Consider the following 7,378-nt stretch of genomic DNA (forward strand, 5'->3'; position numbering starts at 1 on the left):
TTGAAAAATAAATGTCCTCTTTTATTTTCAGCATAATCTATCTGCCTGTTTCAATCCATAGGTTGCATCTTGATTAATACAGTGGCTCAGGCTGAGAGCAAGATAAGGTTATCTCTTCAATAGTGCCTTTAGAAAAACTACATTCAGTATTCTTCAGAGTGCTCTGTATTTCCTAACATGTGCTGATCAGATGCATATAAGGAAAAAAGAATTATGAAATTAAGGCTTGGTTCTCATTTACATTAAAGCTGCCTTCATTTCTCTTCTCTAGCAAACGAAAAAGTGTTCTGGATTAAAGGAAGAAGGACAGAAAGGGAAGGAAAGAGCATACACATGTAGGAAACAAGTTGAAGAGTTTTTGTTTCGAAAGGTTGAAGTGAAATGTTTTGGTATTTTCAAAATTCCCCCACCCCTTTTTTTACCCAAATTCAACCAAATGTTGCAAATAGTTTTAGCACCTCCACAGCAGCATGTTTTGGGAAATTTCCCATTCATCAAAAATATTTCATCCAGCTCTATATGTACATTCATACAAAGAGAAAAATTGGGGTTGTGTCTAACTAGTGCTGGTCTAATTTAACTGATTTAGTTAAATATGTGCAAAGCCACTCTTGTTCTGGTTTAAATGCCACTCCAGCTTCTTCCAAGTCAACATCAGCTGACCTGAAATCAGCCTAGTTTTAAGCAAAAGCAAAGCATCCACTCTTGCACCAATTTAACTAATTCATTTTTAAATAATACCTGTGGTTAAACAGGTGTAATTCTTCCAAGGTTCACAGATTTAAAGGCAACAAGCAAGATTTAAGCTTCTTAGTACATGGGATCCTGAGGCATCTTTTCCATTAAACAGGTGGAAAATAGCACCAGACTAGAATAGGGAGCCTCTGGCACTGATTTTGTATTGTCAAACCTGACTCTACAAGGTGTAGAGCAACTGAGAACCCAACCCACAGGGCCCAATTCAATTGAAATCAGTGATAAAATTCCCTCCTAGTTCAATGGGATTGGCCCAGAGTATTTTTTGCTACCAAGCATCTATCTGCACTTAGTATTTCACTGCAGCTCTAGGCTTTCCTTTCCCTGTTTCCCCCCCCACCCCGTTCTCTTTTAAGCAGAGTGAATGAGGTAGGTTAACCACAAAGCACCATGCAACAAAGACCCCTTCAGTTTTGCAGAGTGTGGTCCCCCACTGTGCCCTTGGTGTATAGGTGAGTGAAGCTAGGCACGTTGCCCGGCCTGCATTCCTTCCACCCCAGATGGAGACTCAAGGTACCGCTCCAAGGTTTCTATTCCGGGAAATAGAAGCACCTTTGTTCACTAGCCCCTCTGGCACGGCCTCTCCCACCTCACACTCTCCTCACATCCTGCCCCCTGGCCCCACCTCTTAAGAGCAAACTATCCAGTTGAGGTTTTCTGATGGCTAACACTCAGCTGTTCTTTCAGTTAGCAATCCAGTAACTCTCCAGGGAATGTCACAGCCCCCTCCTGCCCCCCACCCCACCCCAGCAACCCCTCGCACAAATAATAAATGCTCCTTCTGGGGAAAGGGCTAGGAAGCATGCTAGAGATCTAAGGGACGTTCCTGGCTTAAGAGCTTCACTGACGTTACCAAGGGCCAGATCCTGCTGCCACTAAATCAATGGCAACACTCTCATTGACTTCCATAGACACTGGATCAGGCCCCAAGGAAAAAGCAGAACCAGATACAGGAAAAAGAAAAACAGAAGGGACTGATAAGTACTAGCAGGTATCTAATTATTTTTCACAGGCTGCAGGCAAGCTGGTTAGAGGGGAAAGCACTGAGACAGGCAGCACCTTGAGGATGAGACCAGGTCTCCTCAGAGCTGAACGCATGGGTCTTTGTAAGTGGAGTAAAGAGCCAGTCTTTGCAGGTGGGCACTGTAACAGGACCATGGCCTCTGTGAACTGGGCCCATAGCGAGGAGGGGGTAGCATACAATGCACTGAGCAGTGGAGACCAGGATTCAGCTCTGAGTGCATATTTAACCCAATATTACCCTTAGTTCTGCTCTTGGCTGAGCACTTTGTCTAATGGTTATTGCAATCCAAAGGGAGGCTGCAAACCCTGCTGAGGGTGTTCTTAGCATGGCCAGCCCACTTGCTGCTTCTCTCCCTCTAAACTATGCTGTGACCAGGCTGTACTATGGCATAGTAAGGGGTGAAGCTGGTGAGTGGCAGTCAGAGGAAGGGAGCCCAGCCTTAACACTAGCATAAGGTATTCAACCCCAAATTCCCTAACTTTCTAGCACTGCTTTTAAAGGAAACTTGTTCAGTCTTTTCTTGAATGCAAGCGATTTTTGGGCTCATAGTGGCCTGCACACTTTCTTCATGAGGGTCCTTTGCCAGCCTGCACCTGGGAGGAGCATGAAGTGTCTCCCATTCTGTGTTGGCCAGTGCCTAGCACACCAGGGCCACCAGTCTTGGTTAGCCTTAAGCAGTAGTTCCACAGAAATATTTGGGCCCTGAACACATTATGAAGTCCCCCCTTCCTTACTTGCTGCCTGTCAGGATCTCAGGGTGGGCTCACAGCCAGCAGCTGCCTTAGCTGGGAGTAATGAGGCAAGAACTGGATGACCCACATCACTACCTGGGGGACCAGGGGATTGACTCTTGGGACCTGCTTCTGGATATTCAGGGCCTCACTTGGAAGTAAGATTCAGGCTGGCTGACAAGCTCCTCCTGGCCTCCCAGATCGTATTACTCCTGATGCTCGGCCATTTCACTAGTCCCTGACCCTAGTCCCACCCTTCACCTTGCTTCCTGGATCTGGCCTCCAAAAAGCCCATCTTGTGTTGTTAGAGGTGGCTCTGGCTTTGGCTCACCTTCTGGGCCCAGCCTTTGTGTCATTCCTGGCCCCAGACCTTGTCCCTAATTGGTAGGCTTAGGCCTTTGGCCTCTCCCAAAGTTCACAAACCTCTTTCTGGCTATTAATTTTAGGATCACCGCTATTTTTAGTTACATTGATGCTTTTTAAGTAAGAATAACAGCCTGTTTTGTGGTTTTATGTAAAACTTGTTAGTGACTTATTTACAAAATGATATCTCACCTCCCATGGAATGCTCTAGCCTGGGACAAAATTCCCAGCCCCCTCCCAGGTTGCCAACCTGATGATGATGATGATGAGAAAACTTTTTAGGGTGAAATACAGTAGCATAGCTGTGTTCATTTACACAGGGAGATGGAGAAGCAGAGAGAAGACTGCTTTTTGTCTGTGACTTACAGTGGTAGTAAAGAATCCTTTTTATTTGCATTACAAGTTAGTCTCATCTCCTCTGTACCAGTATCCATGGTGTCTTTCTTAACAACACTGCTGTCTAGGATTTAGGACCTGATCCCAGCTCCTACCAGCCTGTCCAAATACTGACCTCCTGAACTGACTCACAGGTCAGGGATCACACAGACCAGCGTGAGCTGGTGTGTCTGTGGCAACTCTGCTGAGATTCACTGCGGAGGTGGGGGTGGTCTGACCTAAAAGAAAAAGTGTGTAGAGGGTGCAGGAATGTGGTTATAGCTCCAGTACAGGGCCTGAAGATGCCTGCTCTCTTCTCATGAGAACAAGTAGTTCTGAGTTAGTCCCATTTATAGGTTTGGGGCTGGGGTGGCATGGGCATTAAGGGGTATGGCTAACAATCCAGAGATTGCAAGTTTGAGGCCATAGCAAAACCGTTCATGACACAGCCCTGTCAGATTCCAACAAATCTATGAATTCTGCTAAATATCTTGTCACTTGGATGTAAAACAGGAAAGGATTTATATGTTTGTCCAGATAATGTATGTGCATCCTTCAGCAAGATGTTGTATCGTTAGAAACAATTTACAGCAACAGGCATTGCCTGTATTTGTTACAGGAATTGTGCATCCATAATCTGGCAATTTTGTTGGACAAAAGGGAGAGGAGAAGGTGAGATATGCAAGCAAAAGAAATGGGTGGACTAGATGGTAAAGTTACAGTGGGTACTGCTGTTGTAGAAGGGAGCACCCAGGAGCTGTGCATAGTTTCATAACAGCAGTAGCTCCCACATAATAACTTTGTATCTATGAGGCACCCCATGTGAATGAGCTTGGCAGAGAGATAGGCACCACAGCACAACCACTAAGACTGAGTGAGCAGGTAAGCTGGAAGTGGGCTGGCTGGCTCCTGATTCTCCAAGTTATACCACTGCAGTACTTGAGGCATTGAGTGATCTAAGAGGTACATGGCAGCTGAAGGGCAAGGCCGTCAAGCAGAGCCATACCAGATCTGAACCCTCTGCTCCTATAGGGACAGAACTGGAGTAGTAGCCGCTCAGGTGTATGAGGGGCAGCTTGGGTCTCTGGCAAGAATGTGGAGAGTGACCATGATCATGGAGACTGTCTGACCTGGGTTTGGAGGGAGGCTCCTAGTGTGAGGACACAAAGGCTGGTGAGGGGCTTTCTCATAGAGAACTTGAGAGCACTGTGTTGCTAACAATGGTGACATTAACTCTGAGGCTAAGGCAGTCTGTGTTTCTAGCCCATACCTTGAGGTACCTGAGGAGAAGTCAAGCCCCAGGACAGTGTCACAGCTGGATAAGCAGAATCCTCCCTCTGGTTATTGTATTAGCCTGGAAAGTGTTTTCTTTCTCTGCCCGCCTGCCTTGTGTGGTGAAGATGCTGGAAGCATGGCACTCCTAGCCGATCCATGTTGCTTTATACCTCATTTATCCTTTCTCCATCTACCCACCTCCACCAACTCCTCTTTCTCTGGATACTAATACCAAAGACTAAAGGCTCCTTGTACAAACATAAGCAAGCAGATGCCATGGAAACAAATACAACCAAGAGTCAAAAACAGCTGTGTTTGAATGACACCTGATGCAAAGGGTCATGGTGGCAATGGGCAAGGGGCACTGGGCCACTCATCGTAAGAACATAAGAAATGCTATGGACTGGGTCAGGCCAGAGGTCCATCTTGCACAGTCAGTCTCCTGTGTTGCACTATGGCAGAGAGCGGACACCAAAAGGGAGAGTGAACCGGGGATAACCAGGGTCATATCCACTGCTTTTCTCTCCCTTGCTCCCCCGGCATTGAAAGTTCTCCTTCAGAGGCTGTATCCCTAACTCCTGTGCTCAATAGCTACTGATGCCCCTTTCCTCCGATAATTCAACCAAGCCCTTTTTGAATCTGGCTAAGCAGTCAGATTTCACAGCATCTGGTGGCAGGGAGGTCCATACTTGAATGACATGCCATATGAAAAAGAATTTCCTTTTGTGCATTTTCAACTTCCTACCTACTCGTTTCCAAAAGGAAAGCGCTAGCCATCTACAAGAAATCTCCCAGTACTGTACCACAACCCAGCAAAATCTTGCTGAACTGGCTATGGAGGGGTTTAACTCCCCCCTTCCTGTCCTAATGGCAAGGACCCAAGCTGGGGCCTGCCAGGCACTCCCCACTTGCTGCTGCAGCAGCGGGGCTGGACACAGCCAAATGCTGGTCAGCATGGCCCCCTGAGGTAGAGGGGGCAGGGAGAAGGGCTATTCCCCGCTTCGCCCCCTTTGCCCTTGGGAGACAGCACCCAGGATCTGCCTGCCCCAGCTGCCACCACCACCACTTGCTCCCTGCTTGGGGCAAGCAGTGGATTAACCCCCCTCCTGCTCCCTCCACTAGACACAGAAAGGAAGGGACGCCAGAGGGAGAGGGGCAGGAGGGGGCTTATTCCACCACTTGCCCTGGGCACAGAGCAAGCACTGGCAGTGGCAGTTGGGGCAGGTAGCCCCCACTGCAGTCCCCAAGGGCAGAGAGGGAATAACCCTGCTCCCTGCCCTCGCCTAAGGGGCCCTGCCAGCCAGCCTCTGGCCCTGCCCCAGACTGGCTGCTGAAGTGGTGAGAGGGGAGTGACCATGATGGGAACAGCAGCCCCTGTCATGGTTTCCCAAAGTGCAAACCCCTTCCCAGTGGGGAAATGCCCACCCTGCAGCATGGCCCCCCACCGGAAAGAGGCTTGCGCTCCCCAGACACTGTGACAGGGGCTGCTGCCCCCTTCAACAGCCCTGCCCCCTCGTCTGGGCAGGGGTGCAGCCGGATGCCGACTGGCAGGGCCCCTTAGGCAGGGGGCAGGGAGGGGAGAATTAAACCCCTTCATTGCCAGTTCAGCACAAGCTACTGCCGCCAGCAGAGAAATGCAGGTTGGTGCTGGTGGAACAGGGGAGGAAGAGGGGAACAAACTTCTAGAGCAGAAAGCGCAGCCCAGAGAATATGCTGGGATGCTGGGGGACTCTGGTTTAACTTAAACCAGGAAGAATCTTGATTGTCAGACTGAATTGACTAACAGAATTGGAAAAGCAGCTAAGAATTTCAAGCTATTACAGAAACGTGTGTGGAATAACAACAAACTATCAGCTAAGCCGAAGATGTGAATCAAAGACATAGATGTGTGCTTTATGCATCCCTGCTTTATGGTTCAGAAATGTGAACTACATATGCTAGGCAGATCAGGAGACTGACAGCTTCCACATAAGGTGCCTGCACAAGATCCTGAAAATAAAGTGGGAAGACAAAATGCCAAACACAGAGGTGCTGGGGCATACATGACTGACACGCTTAGAAGCCACTACCAAGAAGAGGAGGTTGTGATAGCTTGGCCATGGCAGGAGAAAGGGAGATTGTATCCTCAAGAATATTTTGTACGGTAAGATTTGAGATGGCTCTAGAAAGTGGGGTCGTCCTTTATGGCAGTACTATGATGTGTGCAAAAATGATATGAAGTCATTCAGCATCAGTGTAGAAAGCTGGGAGGAGTGCGTAGAATCTCATCCCATCTGGAGGCAACATCTCGCCCTGGGTGCAGCTCAACATGAAAGGCTTGATCCAGAGGATGGAGGCAAGGTGAGAAAGAAGGAAGCAGCAGCAAACTTGGACTCCAGCTCAGGTAACACATGGATTTGTCGAACTTGTAACAAGCTGTGGTGTTCTGGAATTGGGCTTGTCAGCCACAAAGGGATTCATCAGGCACCTGACTAGGCCTCTTACCTGTACACCAAGATGCAAAGGATCGGGGTTGCCATTATTATACCCACTCGTTTCACGTTGTGGCCCCTGGTCCTTGTCAGACGGTAACTAACTAGTGAATCCCTCCCGAGACCCTTCCCACCCAGGTCCCCCCTCAAGCGTCTCCTCCTGTCCGCGCGGCCCCTGCAGGCCGGTGGGCGCCGGGCAACGCCGGGGGAGCTGCGGGCTGAGGCGGCTCCCGGCCTTGCCCTCCCCCGCGCCAGTGGCGTCCCGGAGTCTCCAAGACACTCGCCGCGTCCTCCGGTCGCCATGGCAACGCCGGGTCCGCGTTCTGTCTCCGCGGCAACCCTGGTCCCGCGGCGTCCTTGTTTCCGCAGCAACCGCGGCCGGG

This window comes from Alligator sinensis, unplaced genomic scaffold (assembly GCF_000455745.1).
Source record: "Alligator sinensis unplaced genomic scaffold, ASM45574v1 scaffold237_1, whole genome shotgun sequence".
NCBI lineage: Eukaryota > Metazoa > Chordata > Crocodylia > Alligatoridae > Alligator > Alligator sinensis.